Source organism: Parasteatoda tepidariorum, chromosome 3 (assembly GCF_982258835.1).
Source record: "Parasteatoda tepidariorum strain Cologne lab strain chromosome 3, Ptep-v5.0, whole genome shotgun sequence".
NCBI classification, from domain to species: Eukaryota; Metazoa; Arthropoda; class Arachnida; order Araneae; family Theridiidae; genus Parasteatoda; species Parasteatoda tepidariorum.
Genome location: NC_141757.1, coordinates 32,391,145 through 32,411,608, shown reverse-complemented (window position 1 = coordinate 32,411,608; position 20,464 = coordinate 32,391,145). Strand labels below are relative to the sequence as shown.

The 20,464-nt window shown below is 31.9% G+C and overlaps 1 protein-coding gene across 3 annotated transcripts in view; it reads left to right on the top strand.

Moving 5' to 3' along the window:
- Nucleotides 1-20,464, top strand: part of LOC107455203 (tight junction protein 1) — a 383,960-nt gene that overhangs the window by 130,341 nt on the left and 233,155 nt on the right. The gene's annotated exons all lie outside the window — the stretch shown is intronic.

The window sequence follows — 20,464 nt, the reverse complement described above, 5'->3', positions numbered from 1 at the left end:
TCAAATATTTGCAAAATTTACTTTGTAGTTATCTACCGTTTTATTAGTTATTTTGGCTTGTCCGGAGCAGTTGGCATCTCTGGGCTAGGGACCTGTTGAAATATTTTAATCAAATTTTGTTGATACTACTAACTAAATTAGCTTTTATAAAATATTTTTTAAACATATATTTTTAATCAGATCACCGTGTTTTGCATTTATATATCGTGAATAGGATTTTATTTATTATCATTTTTTTACAATTAAATATTTTGTGAACCACAGTGGCATGAAGTGTTACATTTTACGAAATAACTATTTGAAAGTGTGCAGTAAAAGGGGGAAAGTAAAAAAGAGGGAGAGGAAGAGAATAAAGGCAATTTTTATTTATTTACAATCATCCAACCTCTCGAACGAAGACGGCTTGCTTCCAACTAAAACAAACTGAGAGACGAAGTTCGTCGAAAACTTTATTTTAATTAACGTTAGGGACTGCCGGTTTTACCGATTTGCTCGCTACTTAATTGACCCCATCTAAGTTACAGTTACGATTTAGAGTTTTGTTTCTTCTTCCTTTTTTATTATTATTATTTCTTATCCTTTCCTCTCTGCTGTCGAGAATATTTGGCTCTTCGGCCGATCTTCTAAACTCGTTACATCTGCTGAGATGACTCTAAGAGAAGTTGCAGAGAAAGGAAGAAAGAAAAGAAAAAAGATACAAGAAAACATTATCTGGTAAAAAGTTTCCTCTCTTGTGCGAAATTCTTTTTAATTTTATTGGAATTAAATTTGTAAGACTATCGAGTAAACACGAAGGAATTTGTTTTTGTCCCTTGTCGGAACTTGACAATTCTTTTATTTATGGAGGAGGGTAGGGAAATAGAATTTTCAAAGTTAAAATTTAATTCTACTTTTTTGTTTGTGTCCGAAAACAATGTGTTCAATACTTTACGGATGGTGCTTCAGGCCACCGATGCATAGAGCGATACAAGATGCCAAGCGGAGAGCTGACTGATTTCAAAATTAAAAATCTCGATTACGAAGGGAGACAGGAGAATGAAACTTACGGCATGTTAATTTTGATAACTGTAAAGATTGGAAACTAAATTTTCTTGAATTTAATTACCAAAGTTGGCGTTGCGAGCCACCAATGATTTCAATCGTTAAAACGTGTTTTTTTTTTTTAAATTTTTTAAAATTTTTTATCGGATTAGGAGGTTTAAACTTCGTATTCTCTTGAACATTCTGTGTTTCTGGAGCGGAATATCATAGGTTAGGTTAGGGTTAAATTATAGGCCTACAGTATTTGTGTTCTTTTCAAGAGCTCTGTACAGCGTTGCCCGCCATCTGTTAGCAACTTTTGTAACTAAATTCCTAAGTGTCTGTATAAATTTTTTACGACTTTCACATTAGATATACCTTTGTTTCTTTCTACTATCATCATTTGTTCCGAAAATTTTGTTTTGAAATTAGATGGTCTACCATTGGACACCTTGCGATGAAACAATAACAAGGTTCTAAAACCGGAATGGATTCTGGAAATCTTGCGGAGTGTTATGACAAGCTTATGTTTGGAATTTTATTCTATACATTTTTTTTATTAAGATTTAAACGTCAATTTACCATTTGTAAGATTTTTCTGTATTTTATAATTCTTTAAAAATCGTAAGCCATAAATCAATTTAAGGATATAAATGCTATAACACAAATCAACAATAACTAAACATTTTAAGTGTTACCTATTTTTTTTCTGTTTTCGGCTAAAGTAGATAGAAAGAAGAGTATGCAATTTTATAATTGAATCTTACATAGTTCAAGAATTATTGGGCAGTGTTTACTTATCCTTCTAAAGACAGTATTTCAGTTGCTCAAGGGCATTAACACAGATGAAGGGGTGGAGGGACTCCGTGGCTTCACTTAGTATAAGTCTAAGTGTTTACTCATCATAGCATTGTGCTTACGTAGCGTAGCAAAAGTACGTGACTGAGAATCTTACTTAGGACTAGAACAATCTATGCTTAATAGCGTGCTAGACGTAATAATTAACCGGAAGTGGTAACCCGGAAGTCTTATATTTTTCAATAGTTTTATTATGCTACATTTTTATGACTAATAATTAACGTTTAGCATTGAATGAAACTAATTGTTTTTTCTTCTTTCTAGGTAAGTCTTTTACACTGATTTTAGAAGAAAGATGCATTTTGTTTAACCAAAGTAGGACTATTTTTTTTTGAGACAAAATATAATTGTTAATTTCCACTATCTTGTTATTATTTTGTTCTGTATTACAAAAGTATTAATGATAGTAGACATGACAGTATTATATTTTACCGCATTGTGATTGCTATTTAGTTATGAAAAGCTGTAGCTTTAATGTTACTTTTGGTCCTGTGCATTCTTTGAAATGTTTCAGTGTCTTTGTCTGCATATTAAGATACCTATATTAATGTATCGAAAGTATGATAAAATATATGTGCCAGAACATATAAATTAAGTTGAATAATTAACATTTATGTCTTAATCTGTTTAATATGCGAGTAAAACGCTAACCATATATCTGAAGAAAAAAAACTTTATCTGTTTTGTTTTAAATGGGTAAATGCTAATTTTTTAATGCATAAGGTGTAGCAACTAAAAAAAAAAAAAAAAAAAATTACCTGATTATATACGGATTGGCTTACATTCGAAAAATAGATATATTTTCATTCTCAATAGTTCATACTCAAATATTCTCAATACTTTTTCCTTTTTTTGTTTTGTTTTATTCCATAAATCAATTGAAGAAAAGAGGATGGAGTTCGAAATGCTGTCTTTTGCTAAGGAAATCAGAAATTTTATTTCGGTAATTTTTGGAATTAATTAAAATTTTTCCCCAACAGATGGCGCTGCTAACCGAAAGACAAGAAAATAATGTTTTCAAACTAACCTACATTTTCAGCAATAACGTAATTCAGTCATTGGGCAAAATTAAACTTCAGTGCAAATATTTGTTGGAATAGTCTGGAATGCAGTAGAAAGTATGAACTTCTAGTTTATCCAATCAGAAGCGCCAGCTGTTGACTTTTTTTCAAATTTGGTATCAAAATTTGTAGGAGGTAAGCAGTTGCCTCAGAAGAACATAGCGAACCATATATTTTTATCTCATTTCGTTTATCTATATTTGGTTTTTCAAATCCTTGTTTCTTTTTAGACACTCAGTGTCCATAAGGGCTGTTGTCTGTATAAAATGGTGATTCTACGTATCTTCGGTACTTTTTCAGTTCTCCGACGCAACTAAATTTAGTTGTTTTATATGTATATATATATATATATATATATATATATTTTTTAATTATAGTGGTCACATTAAAAAATTAAAAAGAAAAAAAAATTTGAATTTACTTGCGGCCGGTGACTTTGAATTGGCGACTTTGTCGCCGGTGAAATAAACAAGTACCATAATGGTTTGCGGTTAATCGAAAAAGTTACAAGTTTGTCTCTAAAATAAAAATCAGTCCCCCTTCCCCCTGAGAATTTCTTTTCTATCTTTTCTAACAGAAATAAATGAGACTTAACTTTTAATCCCCCCAATGACGTTCTTAAAATTCTAATCCAATTTCTATTAAATCGATAGGAGCCACAGACAAAGTCCTTAACACCTCGGAATTGGCCTGTTGCCCGTCGTCCATTAAGGACTTTCTTTTTTTTTTCTTCTAAAAAATTCACTTAAAGAGGAACTTCGCCAGAAGAGAAGTAAAATAATCGATTATCAAATTAAGCCTTTCATAAATCGATATCCTCAATATCTCTCACGTCTGCTTTTGGGAAGCGTAATTGTCGTTAAATATGCCAGATAACGTTAGAGCGGGGAATAGTTATCGACTATTTAGTTACTTCTTACCTTAATTTAGAATATGTGAACATAAGGTGATGAGTTGCAATTTGTTCTTTTTTTTTTCCTAAGCAAGTTTGTTAATATGTACATGTTTTTATATTACCTATGAGAACAGGAATTTTACTTCCTACACTTTCTCATTTCAAAATTGTTAAGATCTATTATTTTTAAATTAAAAGATGGTTTAATCTGAAGTATAATTTAAATGTTTCGTACCTTTCAGAAAAGATGTTTTAAAAAAAATATTGATTTTCATGATTGTTTTGAATGATTGTTAAACGATCTGGCGGCTAGACACATTTGGTCCTTCGTAGCGTGCGCCATGCAAATTTCTATGAAATATTCCTGTAGGAAAATTTAACTGAAAGCAAGAACATCAGACTAATAGCAGCATACTATTGCAGTGATGCATCATATTCCCGACATCAATAGCATATACATAACCTCATTTTTACCATACCAGCTTAGCTCAAGTTATTCCTCATATTTTTGCATTATGGTCTTATCATCCAACTGCATATAACTACAAAGTCAGAACTCAATGATAATCTATCCACGTGAAACTCCTTTACTTCATTTGTATTTGACCACCTCATCGAAACAAAGTTCCAGTTGGAAGATGAATGGGAAAAGGGCCTCAAGCGGCCTCATGTGCCCAGGTGTTTAATACGATTCAGTTCAGTTCAGATTAACATTTGGTCTCTCAAAGCGTATGCCTCAACCTTTCTTTTTATGTATTTGGGAGACATATTCCGTGTCTTGTAGTGTACTTCTGAAGCTTTCGCCTGCTTCAGATTAACATTTGGTCTCCCGTAGCGTACACCTGTAAATCTAGCCAGCTTCAGATTAATATTTGGTCTCCCGTAGCATACGCAAAACCTTCTTCCCACTTTTGTTACACATTTTGTCCCTCGTGTCACAAGACCCTAGCTCTAGCCCATTTGGTGCCTCTTAGCAATATGGGACATTAATACTGTACTTGCTTTATTTGATATTTATGCATATTATTTGATATATTATGCCGACATTTTGAAAAAAGTTATTATTTTTTGTACTTCATGATGCTTACCCTTTACTTGCTGTCACTCGCCAAAAATTTAAATTTGATTACGTCAAAGCTAATTCGAAATTTAAAAAAAAAAAAAAAAATTCCCCTAAGAGTACGCGGCATCGAAAAATTATAACTGCGTTTTGTTTTTCTTTCGTACCGAAAATGATCAGTATAAACTACTTAATTTCTCATACTAATTGAAGTGTGACGTTTCGCTCATCTTCAGACGTATGAGTACGTGGCTGGAAAGTCAATATAATTAGTTTGTTGTTGTTCATTTACGTCGCACTAGAGCTGCGCAATGGGCTATTGGCGACGATCTGGGAAACACCCCTGAGGATGATCCGAAGACATGCCATCAGAATTTTGATCCTCTGCAGAGGGGATGACACCCCCGCATCAGTAGCCCAAAGACCTGCACGCGAAGTCGAGCACTTTACGGTAGAACAGTTTAACGAGGACCAATACCGCACACCCTCGGTCCCTACGCAGACTGATCCAAGTGGTCACCCACCTGCACACTGACCGCAGCCAGTGATGTTTGACTTCAGTGATCTGCTGCGAACCGTGTCTTAACGATCAGTCCACTGCGGGATCAATATAATTAGAAGTCAGAATAATTTTCCTGCTAATTGTTTCTGCTCAACTGCGCAAAGAGAACTTCAATTTAAACTTAATATAATTCTAAAACTATTGACCGCATCAATAAAATTTCGCCATCGGAATGTTTTTTTAAACATTGCTATAAGAAGCGTGCAAAATTTAATATTTTTTTAATTCTCTAGTTTTTGAAACGAAAAGCTTGTGCTGTGAACATTTTCTGAAACTGCGCCTAGCCAAGCTTCCAATCTATAGGACAACATTTGATACAATTTTATCTCTTAAAGAATTATATTTTAAGATTGTTTTACAGTTTGCATGATTTTTACGAAGCATTTTATATGTAAAAATATAATCAGATTTACCTTCGTTGATCAAAGTCTTAAATTACTATGAGAAATTATTAAAAAAAAGCAAAAAATTAGAATCAATTCTCCTTTTGGACAGTTTTAAGGCATAAAAATATTTTATTATTTGAGAGTCTAATTTTGTTTCATGTCCAACGTATACACTATAAAAGTATTGTACTGTAAGAAAAGAAACTAAAATTAAAGCGCATCAATCTTATGTTATAATTAAAAATAATTAAAGAAAGTTAAGTGTAATTAAATGAATTTCTTTTTCAAAAATAATAATTTGATGCATTTATAACTTAGTTTTTTTCTTCTAAGCTACGTAAGTAAAAATAGTCTTTTTTGTCATTATTTACTAATAACTACGGTCTGAGTAGGATATCTAACTTAAATAAGACAGTTAATATTTTATTCGTCAAATTAAATATTTCCTGTTTTGAGACAAAAACAACAGGTTGTCGTATTTAATGTAGATGAAACACCTGTCGAATGTGTCGCATATAGTTTGCGGCGAAATTATTTGGTTTCCAAGGAGTGGGCGTTCACGGTGATGGATCGCGCTTGTCAATTTCTTTCCATTGTTGGTAAATTTATTCTTCTATGGTTAAGATATCATCTTTTCGAGTTGCTTTTAACAACATACAACTTCATTCTTTAATGTTAAGAATAGCATTGCTTATCCTTACTTTAAAATTAAATTATAAACTGCTACTTTGAAAAAAAAAAACTTTTAATGCTTCAAAGACGGAATTTCTTAAATATGTATGTTTTCGTGAAAATTCGAAAGAGAATGTCTACATTCTTTAAATATCGACATTCACATAATTTTTTTGGTGAATGTCCGAAGCATGTGATATGTTTGATTTAATATTTTAATGCTTATTTGATATTTATAATATCAGATTAATATTAGAAAAAATATCCGTGTAGAAAATTTCGGGTGGCGTCTTTCTAAAACACACATTGTTTTGAGATTTAATTAAATTCATCGCTCACTTTCTCGCCAACAACGTGCATTTCTCGCCAAAAGTAGCAGCTAAGTTTTGCTGCCAGAGAGTTAAAAGCATGCTTTTTTTACCGGAAAGTAAAAGTAAAGTAGTTTGCACAGAATATTATAAGTACTATGTCGAAAATACCTTTTTAATAGGTTTAACATATTTCATATGAAAACTGTAACTGTAACGTTTTAGGATACATTAATGTAATTAAAATAAAGCGATTACTCGCTGTTCTTAATGCAATTGTTTTATAATTGGTTCAATGACAGTTAAGTTTCTATATAATTATGATATTCTTTTTTTTTAATTCAATGAAAAAAAAACTTTAATCATAATCTTTGAAAATTTTTAGATGAAAAATGCAAGCTAATAATATTTTTTTTTCTATACATATTTCTTGTATCTATCGCTGTTTTTTAGGTAATCTTCTAAAGCTCTAACACAAAAAAGAAGATAATTTTCTTTTTAAAGAATCTCGGACTTTTTCTTTAAAAAAAAATTCCAATTTCTTCCTACTTTTTTTTATTCTTTTTATATATTCACTTCAGTGTTGCCATTTAAAAAGGGTGAGAAAATAAAAGAATATTGTTTTATTCTTTTCTCTTTTTCTCATTTTGGATATAAAAAGAAAAGAACGGAAAAAAGCTCATATTTTTTCTTAAATTATAAATAATGATCAAAATTCAGAAGTGAAAAAAAGTAGTCCCTTTGCAATATCTCTTTTTCGGATTTTACGAAATCTTAAGAGATAAAAGAAGAATTTAAAATTGTTAGCGTAGCTTTTGGAAATGAAGGTATGGAAAAAAAAAAGCAAACTATATTCTCTGATGCTTTATCCTAACACCGAGTGTTGCCATTCACAAAGAATAATTTCTGCTAAAACGCAGTGAAGTGAAATGGAGTTGTGTCGAGTTGTCCCTAATTGTTGTCTCACAGAATGAAACTCATCTAAAACTTCTTATTTTTCTCGCCCTTCTCATTAAGGTTATGAAGTTTTTGTACGAATACTTCACAATAAAGCGAAAAGAAGCTTTATTTTTAAAGCGAAATGGATGAATTAAAGCTGTTGCTTTATTTGTATTCAAGTCTTAAAACAACTGTTAGTTCTCTGTTTAGCTCATGTTTTTTTTAAAAATTAATTTAAATTTTATTTCAGCAAGGATTATGCTCGCTTGAACTTGAATATAATTGGCTGGGTGATAATTTAAAATTTGTTTTCATTACGTTTTTATAAAATGTCTTCATATGTTAGATCACTAAAAAGTGAATGAGTATCATTGTTTATTTTTATGTTTTAAAGCTTAATGTGAAATTTGCATTCAGCATTATGAATGCGTGCATATTTTAATAATGTTATCTAGTGTTTTAGATAAATTTCACATTAACTTTTTTGTGATAAATGTTGTGAAATTTGCTTTCAAATTTCCCCGTATTAAAAAATTATGTAAATCTACACTTTAAAAATGTATTTTTTTTATTTGTTTATTTTTTAAAAATAAATCTTAAAATACATTTCTTTGAGCATATTCTACAAAAATATTTTTTAATTGTTTTTAGAAATGCCTTAAAACGTCTTTCACAGTTTTTTGGATTACTATTAATTACTCTTAAGATATAAAATAATTACAAATTATTTTATATGTTAATTTTAATTTATTAAGAGACCTCTCTCTATATGAAAACGTAAGTCAAAAATTTAAAATCCAAGATGGCGAGGGTTGGAGGCCTCTTATGAATTGTTATTCATTCTTATGACAATTGTTATTCATTCATTTTAGGCCGAAATTTCTAACTTTAACAAATGTGTGTAAGTTGCCGTAAAGGCCTGAAATCTGGTAAATCCTAGATTTCACTGGTTTTACTTAGGATTTATCAAAGTAGCTTGGTAGAAATCCGAAGTATGCTTTAATATCATTCAATTTCAGACTTCTACCGAGCCTTTGCGGTGAAATAGGAATTACCAGTGCCTTCCAGTAATAGTCCGAAGCTAAAGATTTAAACTATTGCCATTTTTTAAAAAAAAAAATTATTAAGTCCTATTTTTTAATAATCGCAGGATCCCCCAAAACTTTAAAAAGTGGTAAAAAAAATAATCTAGGAGACTAAGTGTTTTAACTAGTTACAATAGACCAAAATAATTTGTAAATTAATTTGTGTGCTTAAAATATCTGATTGAAGTGAAAGAATAATTTACGTTAACTTCATAAGACAATTTTTGCCACTTAAATTTTTCCAGGTCGCGTCTACTTTTTAATCAAGAAAATGGCGAATTCACATGGAATCTTATTCGTGAAATTGCATAAATATTGTGTCGTTTCCTTTTTATTTTTACTTTACTGTAACTCTAATAAAAATAATTGTAAGATAGTTTCATCATCGACATAATCTTAAATCTTACCTTATTTTGATAATTTTTACAATTTATATTTTCAATTAAAAAGTTAAAGCTTGTTTTAACCTTTTTGACACACATTATATACAATATATTATATTTTTCCGATAAACGGTGCCATTGGTGGTGGTTAAACTTTTTTCGCCAAATCAAACGTCAAGCATAATAATCACTAATGATCGCTCGGTGCGGTATAACCTAGTTGGTAAGGTGTTGGGCTCATGTCCAAGAGGTCGTGAATTCGATGCCTACATTCCGAAGACGTGTAGTAAATGGTGACTGGTGCACATTAAATCGGTTGGGTCACCGGTTGTTATAAGAAATAATACTTTTGGGAGTACTGAATTGGAAATTGATCGTTCTCTGGTTCAGGTCGAAAGTGCGATCTGTGGATGTATGTGGATCTGTCCTATAAACAGGACAGACCCACTATGTGGACGTATGTGTGTGGCAGAAATTGAATTCTTGGCCATAGATGGCGGCACCGGAAAACTAGAAGAAGTGCATCCCCTTTGCCTTAATGGCAAATGACAACAACTGATAATCGCTGTTTATTATTTTTAATTATCTGATTAATCAAGGAATGTGATTGCTGCTGCCTCGTTTTTTTCTACACTGATGTTTTCTTATGGTTAAGTGCCATTTTCCGGTATACCCTATACTTATTATATTTTTTTAAGTTTAAGTGCGATGCTCGGTATACGTTAATCTGATATTTTCTGGAATATATCAGTTTTTCTCAAAAAAAGTATATTCTAAAATACAAATTTTTTATTTTTTTCTTTCTCTCTAAATCTTCATTTTCTTTTTTTTATTTTTATTCCGGAAATGGTGCTCTACAAATCTTTTTGAAGTTATGGAGGGAAATAGAATATTTTTCACTTTCATTTTACTGTCGAAATGTTTCTTCGAACATTTGGTCGTTTGTTTTCCGCATGTATATGTTGTCTGAAAAAAAGTTTTAACTTCTTTCTTTTGTTCTTTCTTTTTCGTACTCAATCTGCGTAAAAGTACTTCAAAAGTAACAATTCTTGCTTCACTCTCGGATCTTTCTTTGAGTTTTGCTTTTCAGCTGCAAACTTTTATTTCGTACTTTTGTTCTTATTTCTGGTAAATAAAAGAGCATTTTACAGTTTTCTTTTTTCAAACAGTACATAAAGCTATAAGAAATACAAATAAAGTTGTTACTTTTATAAAAAAAAAGCCTTTATTTTTTGTAAGTATATCCATGTGCTAATACACTTGAACAAAAAAGTTATATGTTATGTATTTATCATAAAATATTTTTATCTTAACAAGCACATCGTTGTTCTCAAAGCGAGTTGTTAGAAAGAGGAAATATGTAGTGTAATGAATATTCAGTCTATACTCTATCATAAGATCGTAGATGTGCAGATTATCTATAGAGTAATTTCTGTTCATTTATCAACATGGTGGTCTAAACAAAACATGATAAATGTTTACCCAACAATCAACGTTTGTAGATTTCAACTGCAATTAAGATATGTCTCTTTTTAACACCAACACGTTATCATATATCGCTCATTTGGTGAAACAATGACGTAACTGTAAAATCAAGTTACGTCATTGTTTCACCAAATGAGAAATATAAAAAATATTATTTTGAAGTAATACTTCTTATGCGACTTCCAACAAGGTTACGTTAAACGTTTAACGCTACATTTTTATTGGTCGGGAAATCACGTGGTAGGATCCAGTTTTCCCTCATTCATTTCCATATTGTTTCGGTTCTCACTAGCGTAAAGATAATAAAAGTCATAAAAGTATTGTTTTTCTATAAATATTTTTCTAGTTTGTTTTGATACACATATAATTTAATAGGGTAGTATTTTTATTTTCAAACTTAGTGGATAACAATTGTAAAAAATGAGTGAAAACAATCCCACGGACAATGCGACGGATTTAAGGTTATGTCAAGGTACGTGTCTTGTGAATATCAATTGATTGTTAGGTTTTCTCTTCTGAAATTACATTATGGCGCATTCACATACATTATTAATACAAATACATTTTCGAGGGAGAGACGATGAGGCAACCACAAGCACTTCGACTGGTTCAAGAGGTCCACGATTGAAATATTACCGTGATTACAGAGCACGGAAGCGAGCGGAGCAGGAAAAAGAATCGTTGAATAGAACTAGTGATCCTTCTACGACTGCTGATTCTTCTACAATTAACGTCGCAGGTTGCGAAGTTTAACTTCTTCCGCGCGGAGGGACTGCACACACTATTTTTTTCCTTTGAAAAACAGCGACTAATGGCAGAAAAAAAGGATAAATTAGGATTAAATTTTTATTTATTTATTTATTTTATTTTTTATTATTTTTTTAACATCTCTTTCGATATTTTAGCGGGAATAGAGTGTTCTATGTATCGCTCATTTGGTGAAACAATGACGTAACTTGATTTTGCAGTTACGTCATTGTTTCACCAAATGAGCTATATTATGTACAATCGATATGTAATTTCGTGTAATCACCCATTGAGTAAAGGGCAAGATTTGTTATAATTTAACCAATTTTATAATACAGGCTCATAATAGTTACCTTATTAATACTGTCACGGCAATTTTACGTTTAGCACTGTTAATAGTATTTCAGCAATACATATAAGCGTTCTAGGTATGTAGTACGTCAGTTTATTAGGAATTTAACTGTGTAATTTTCTTTTAATTATTACCAAACATATAATGTTAATTTTATGCAAATAATGGCATGTAATTTCAATTTAATGTCTATAACATTTGTTAATTGAAAATCTGAAAAACCCTGTATTGCACATGTTAACTGCACTAAATGCAATTTTAACAAGTATTCAATTTTATGTTCTTACTATGATGTAACTTAATGCTCTTGTTAGAGAGGCCTCCACCTTGGAGGCGTTGGTGTCTGTTAACGTTGTTTTTCGAAGCTACGTCGCCAAGGAAAAAAAAAAAAAAAAAAAAAAAAAAAACACAGTTTAAGTGCCTTACACTTGAGTCAATGCGATGACTTTAAACTATATATATATCATCTTACCGTGAAGAATCACCTGAGCTTTAGAACAGACAAATAACTTAAATATTTTAAAAGTTATTAAACTTTTTTAAATATCGCCAATTTGGCCTAGATGAAAATTATCAAACCCACCTAGATGAAAATTATCAAAATCGCTGCCTTATTCTCAGTTTTTACAAATTTTTATGATCTTAGCTAATGCAGCATTGGTTAATAATTATTGGTTAATAATTAAATATTAAAAATAAGACCGTAAACGCTTTTCATTTTTACAAATCTGTGACTTTTCTCCATATTGACGTTTTGAGCAATTTTCAAAATAAGCATCGACAGCCAGAGCCTGATTAAGGCATGGCCATACGGGACAGTTGCACCGGGCCCCACATCAGAGGGGGCCCAAATCAAATAGAAAGTTTATTTTAGTTAAATGAACTTTTTTAAAACAAAATAGTGCAGTGTAAAATCCGTTTTATGATAGCTTCTTCATTAATCTATCGTATGAACAGAAAAAAAGAAATATATATTTCCATGGCCTTCTGGGGCGGAATATAGCTAAATTTTCACAATTACGATGGACTAATATGGCCAAACAAAAGCTTGTATTTTTACATATCGCGAAATGCAATATGTTTACAAAAGTACGGCCTTCTGATTGGCTTAATTGAGCCACCGTAATTACGAAAAGTTAGCTGAATTCTGCCCTAATGTCAGCAAGGTTATGAATTTTTTGCAGCTAGATGGCAAAGTTAACGATCAATTATCCCATTCTTAACTGTTTTGTACTTCTTCAATCTAGTTAATTTAAAGAAAATAATAAATGTTGACTCTTCAGATGTGCTACATCCTCTTAATGAAGGACACAGAATTGTTAGAAAACCAATAAAATGAACAGAACGATATTTCGTCTGATCATTGAGGGGGGGGGGGAGATTTTATAGCTATTTTAGGTTCTAGTCAATTTTCTTATTATATATCCATAATGAGGTGAAAAATTTAATTACCTACATAAAGTTCGGTTCCTCATTACTCAAATAGTGAAGCAGAGGGGGCCTCCAAACAAGTTTATGCCCCGGGCCTCAATTGGGTTAAGTTAGGCCCTGTCGACAGCGCTGGCTTTAAACAAGCTAAACTTTACCTAACAGTCAAGAGTAACAGTTGCCTAACTCACAGCAGTTATGAAAATAACATATTATTCGCAAAAAAAGCCTCATTTCATTTAACGACGGAGCCTTAGAAAAACAGCCTTAAGAGCCACTTGCCCATGCCTATCTTAAACCGGTAGATGATCAATGCAGAGTATTAGTGCAGGATCGTGTGTTGGTGTTGTTGCTGTAGCTTATAAAGTTGCACTAATTATGCGCACGCTTTTTTTTAAAAATCTTATTTTATATCTGTTTTTTTAGCATTTATAAAATCTTTCAAATAATGCTTTTATTTGAAGAAATTGTAGTTTGAAATTCTCCTTAATCTGATAAACTATTGAATCTGATCCATTTAGTGTAAATCGATTTGATTGGATAAAGGCAGAGAAGTAAAAATCTTGATCTGATTACAAGATTAATAAATATTAAATCCGTTTTATTTCAACTCATTTCGATTGTTTGAGAGTTCCAATAAATTGCTTTTCCAAAAATCAACTACTTTTCTTTTTTCCCAAGTAAAACAACTTATGTGAAACAATTTTCTAGATAGGATTAGTCAAAACGAATAGATTAAGATTCTTAAGTTTTCTTTTTTTTTGGGGGGGGGGACATTGATTAATGAACCAGTCATTATTCTTAAATGACGTCCTAATTTGGACATTTTTTTAAAAAAAAGATTATGATGACTTCTCTTATATATATGCAGATTGCTATTGACTTAAACTGTCAAAAATTTGAATGGAAAATTGTTTTTTAGTGTTTGAAATATTTTTAAAACGATAGGTTGAGTTTTGAATTTATAGTGGGCAAATATTTGATGTTTGCAGATTAAATGATGAATGTATTTCCTCCTAACTAAAACATTTTATTCCATCTCTAAAATATTCTATAATGTTTACCTAAGTTATTAAAGGAAAGTTTATGAATATTAAATTTATATAAAGTGCCTCATTTTGTGTGAAGTTAAGAGTGATGCGTAACAAATTGAAAACTTTGTTTGCCTATCAGAAATAGGCTGTCAGGAAGCTAAATAGACTGTAACTTTATTTTTTAACTTTGTAAAATTTTACATAATTTCTTTGGCTATTATTTTTTTCTTTAAATAATGATTTTATTTTATTTTGAATTTTTAAACTTACTCATACTACATTAAAGTAATCGTAACCTTTTCACTTCTGGTATATGAGGGGTGATTTTAAGAGCCCTAGTCATCTTGGATTTTAGGTTAATTTTTAATTTGCGCTTTCTTAATTTTTTTTTTTTTGCTTAATTTTTGATGATCGAGTATGGTTTGACAGAACTACTATATCTTTAAGAAAATTTTGAAAAATAGGTCGTGTTCGATACCAATTGATTTGATTTCTATGCTGGTTCGTTTGATAATAAATGAATAAAATAGCTAAGGACTGTATTTATGATTTTTATTATCATTGGTTGTACGAGCACGCTATTGCTATAAGATCAACAACTAATTTTCAACTGTTTGGGGTTACAAGAAACGGTGACGAGGATGCTAAGACAAAGATGCCAAATTGGCGCTATGTTTCCGAGATATTGAACCGGTCGCTTTATTTGATAGTGATTGATAATTTTTAGAACTTGCTTTATGAATAGTAAAATGTTACCATAAATTATTACCAAAGTATAATGAAATGTTGTTTCAATACGGCACGTGGATTTAGTAAATCCACTATATCGAAGATAAAAAACTAATATTGTTCCCTGCAGATCTTGTGATATTTTACACTGTCAAATATTATTCATACGATATTTTATCCCCACGGCATTCTCTGTGTTAAAAAAATAGCACTCTCGATTATTTCACCGCGTTACACTCTGCCCTATATTATCTTATTATAATCGTCGTTGAATTTTGAACCCAATTGATAAGACAAGGGAACTCCTGTATCAAGTATTAGGAGAAATTGTGCCTTCTCGGACGCCTTTTTGATGGAACTGACCCGCATTTGCGTTACATGGATAGGAAAATCATGAAAACCTCCCATGATTATCCTGACGGCAAGGGGACTCTAACCCATGATCCGTCTACCACTGAGGATATTTTTCGCCAGCATTGTGGTTTATGCAAGTCGGGTGCGGAATTCGAATCAGCCAGCCATTGCCGGGGTTCGAACCCGGGTCACCTCATGGTAAAGCGAGCGCTCTATCTTCTGAGCTACCACGGCTCCAGGATAAACTCATAGATTTTATAGCAGGTCTCTATAGTCGGATTTGTAATTTATTGAAACGAAAGTGTTTTGAAAGTTTAAGTTGCATTAATCAGCTTCGCTTCTTGACTGAAGAACTACCAATATATATATATATATATATATATATATATATATATATATATATATATATATATATATATATATATATATATATATATATATATATATATATATATATATACACACTTGAAATCAAGAACAAAATGGGTTCTATTTGACCCTAACATTTTGAGGAATGGTATAGTTATACCCCTCTTAAAAGTTTAAAATCTAATAGTTTACACGGAAACTAAAATGGTGCCAAAACTAGGAATTTTGCCACTGGCTAGTTGTGACATTTATAGCAATGCCCAGTTTAAAAAAAAAATAGAAAATTTTGAACTTTTAACAAACTGTTGATATTGTAAAGACGTATAAATTTTTGTCATAAAGACGATTAGCTTGCATCTGAAAATTATATATTCACAAAGCTCTGGATATTTATTAAAATAATATTTGTTTAAATAATTATAATAAAAGGCAAAGGAGATGCAGTTTCGATTAAAAGTGTCGCCAGGCGACTAGTTTTAATTTTTTAATCAATTTGTTACTTTTTCGACACTCTGTGGCCGGTGGTGACCGTTAATTTTTCCGCATGGTAGTTGGCATGTTTTGGAGCGATTGCGAATTGCTAAGTAGGTTAAAATAGCATAAAGGAGAAATTGCAAACCTGTTTTGATGTATGTTTCAATGACGATTCATTATTCTAGTGTGCCACTTATTAGTTTTCTTCTTAAAAAATAATCTTTAAATTGTTGTCCATTGATTTCAAACCATAGAATTACGTTGTGTAACTGCTCTTTAGTTATTAAGTTGCATCATATGGAAATCAAGTAAACAGTATTTAAATTTATTTCAATTTAATATCAAGCTTAGTTACGCTTTGGGATTTGCAATAAAAGGAAATCGAGGTAATTAAAACTAGATGTTTTTAAAATTTTTATTGATCTTTTCTGCTACTTCCACAGTAAAGGGGGATACTGTTGGACAACCTGTAAAATGGCACCCAAAATCGTACTTTTTTTTCTGAACCCGCTTATCATGATCTCAAGCATTTAATCTATTTTTCTTTTTGATGTTTTTTAAAAATATTATTGAATAAAAGTAATTTAATGTTTACATCTCACGTGCCACCGAAATACCGGTCACGTGTCACCTAGTGGCACACGAGCTATTGGTTCGCCATCTCTGACTGAGACGTTTCTCGGTTTAAAAATTTGCTTTTGTTTAATTTTTTTCCTCCATTTTATTGGTAAATCTTGTGAAAACTTTTAGCTCATCAATATTTGATTAGTTTTAAAATGGTTTAAAGGAACTTCTATGTGTGAATCATGCTCTCAACATGGCAGTTAACTGTAACTGCATGTAGCTGACAACTTGAATACTTAATGAGAGATTCTCGAAACTGGAGAGGGCGAATAGAATGGCATAACCTCAATTTAATGTTCTCATCAACTTCAACTAGAACTTTTCAACGCTTCTTTATATTCTCCAAAATTACCATAAATATCGATAAGCGTTTTTTTCCCTTCCTTTTTTTCGAAAGAGACACATTTCAACCTCGGAAGTTTTTAAGTAACTGCTTTTTTTCAGCTAAAGATGAATAAAAAAAAATTTTTTTTCCCCTTGTCGAAGTGTCACATGAGTACTTTTTAATAGCTCTTCTGTCAAAATTTTCTTGAAAGCTTTTGGTATTCTTTCAAAAGGGTGGACTCTTATGTACCCCTATTTTCATTAAGGTTGGAAAAAAAAACAAGGACAAAAAAATGCATTACGTCATTTTTATGACACTTTTAAGTTTTTAAGTGCCATTTTTTGGATTTCTAAATTCGATATTTAGTATTTTTTTAAATTGTTTTTTTCCCGTCACAGTTTATCTTAAAAGCGAAAAGTTAGCATAGCTTGCTCGTAATCCTATGATTAAAATAGGAAGGTTTGCTTTTTAAGACCTTATGAAATAGTTTCATGTTGAAAATGAAGCAGTTTATATGTTCCTGATGCAATTTGTCCAACGGATTCAGCAACATTTTTTCAGGCTTGGCATGTTTTATGAAGGGTAATTACAAGTTGCAAAAGTACAGATCTGGTGGGCCAGGATGACTGGTGGGCAATGGATATCTCATCTTTCCATAAAGTTATCGTCTAGATGAGCTCTATGTAGACGAACATTTTTGTAATCAGGGTTCTGAAAAGTAGAATCGAAGGCTCTAAAATTTTATTCCTATGTTTCTCATCAGTCTCATTCCCTTCTCTCCGGGTTCTAAAAAAGAGAACAGAGGGCTCTAAAATCACATCCCTTTATTTTTCACACCATGCCTTCTGTCGCAATGCTTTCTTCAGTGTTCTGAAACGGAGAACCGCTCCAAAATCAGATCCCTACATTTTTTACCAGTCACTATGCCTTCCTCAGGGCCCTGAAAAAGAGGACAGAAGGCTCCAAAATTATGTTTCTGTATTTTTCAGCAGTTTTAATGCTTTCGTCAAAGATAGGGAGGGCATGTTAACGTCTACAATGCCAGTCTATACTACCAAACCTGCTCTCAAACTTCGAAGACTGGAGGTCAGGTATCTGTTATTGGCTCTCACCGTATAAAAGCATGGACTGCCCTCCAATTACCGAGAAATAGACTATAATAGTGCTGCCCTACATCTGTTCCCTATCAAGTGGCAAAGGGATTATTCTAGTTAGTTGTTCATAGGGGTAACTGTGAGAAGTATCTCTGGTTTTCTCCTCCAGCAAATGTTAATATTAATTATTTTCACTAAGTTCGCATTTGTAAGCGTTATTGACTCATGAGTTTTCTTTTCATCTCAGTCAATTTCACAGATGAACAAACCTCAAAATATATTTTTCTATCGATATTTTTACTTTTATTTGTTCTATTTCGGAATATTGCAGTTTTACGAAATTCATTACTTGGATTGGTGTTCATCAATAAAGTAAAATACTATAACGTTATTGTTAAATAATTGAGCATCGCAGATAAATCTTCTGTACGTGAGGTGTGCCATGGGGGTAAATGTTATTATATCACATTTATTACTTGAGTGGACATAATCAACAGCAATTCGGTATTAATAATTGATAGATCCTGCTCTTTCAAATAGGATCCGCACATTCGGCTTATGTATGTTTTACGTAGTTGTTGCAAAATAGAACTTATTCTGATTTTGCGTAAACGTGTGGGATGCTACGTGAAAGGGCAAAAATCTCTTCAATAGGGAGAATTTGCACTTGATCTTAATATCCTGTGCTTTCATGTACAGGTTCTGATCGCGTTTTGTAGAGAACCAACTTTGTTCTCTAGTGACTGCTTCACGCAATATTTATGCATTATGATAAATGCGTTATTGTACGTATGTGAGCATGCAAAGTCCCACTACCGAAAGATTTTTATTTTTAAGTACGCATGATCTGTGCAATGCTGTTATGAGAATCGAACAATATCGGTACTCTCCTGAGATTGTGCAAAAAGTAAGTACGTGAAGATGAACACAATTTTTTTTGTCGTATACCTGTTTAGGCAGTGGGGGTGCGATTGTTCCTGTTTTTCAGTGGCGCCATCTATGGCCAGGAATTCGACTTCTGCCATGCCATTCACACAACCACAACCCGTTTATAGGGCGGGTCACATTCACACACAAAGGAGAAAGAACATAGAACACACAGAGAGAGAAAGAAACATCCATGCCTTGCCCGGGATTCGAACTCAGGACCTTTCTGATGCAAGGATAATTCCCTGCCCCCTACACAGGCCGGTTGGTGATGGACACAATGACAATGCAATATAACATTTGGTTCAACAATGGATACAGATTTAATTATTACTTATTTTACAAAAAGAGAAATGCATTTTTCTGCTTATATAAACATTAGTTCACAATTATGAGTCTTTAATTTCAAAAAAGAATATACTTAAAAAAAAAAATCACGTTATTTTTACTGCTCTAAGTTATTCTAACTCCTTTAGCACCATAAGTTTTAATGAAACATCTAAAAGCCTTACTTTATTTCGAATAACTTGAAATTGAAATGTCCTCTTTAACATTCTACTCTTTCGATTGGGTCTCCCATTAAACATCCCTATTTATTCTACGCTCTTTATGCCTTTGTCGATGGGAGGAAACTGGAATAATTCCTTACCGGAAAATGATCTTGGTAAATAATCCCTCTTTTCTGTATTTTCCTGTTTGGAAAAGGGAAGAAAGGAGAAGGAATAAATAATCCTGATGACTTAGAGAGCTATCAACAATTGCCGATGACGAGCAATGAGGAGCATCAAAAAGGCATTTCTCGGTCTCCCCTTTCATAAATCCCTACTCCGGCTTCTTTCTCCCTAGATGTTAGGGTAATTGTGAGTCTCAGAAGATGATTACCAAAGTCGTCAAAAAAGTAATATGGTAATGTCTTCCCATAGAGTAAGTAATAAGAAGAGGGAAAAAACGAGGAATTTTTTTTTAGTGATGGTTCCTAGTATTGGTTTCCCTTTTCCATTTTATTAGGCTTCTTAACGAGTTTGGACACGTCGAACTGTGCTTTGACGTTGGAAAATTCGGTGATAAGTATACGTCTTGCGACAGCTGGAATGTATTTCATTGAAATTTGTCAAGATTTAGGTTTGAAAAATATTTTGATTTCACATTTTTGATTCAAGTATCAAATGTATAATTTTTGTCAAAAAGTTTTTTAAAGTCTTTTATTTATTAAGTTTCTTGGTGTAATTGTTTGGACAGTTTGGAAAGGTTGATTAAATATTAAAAATTTAGTTTTGACTTTGTTGCATGATT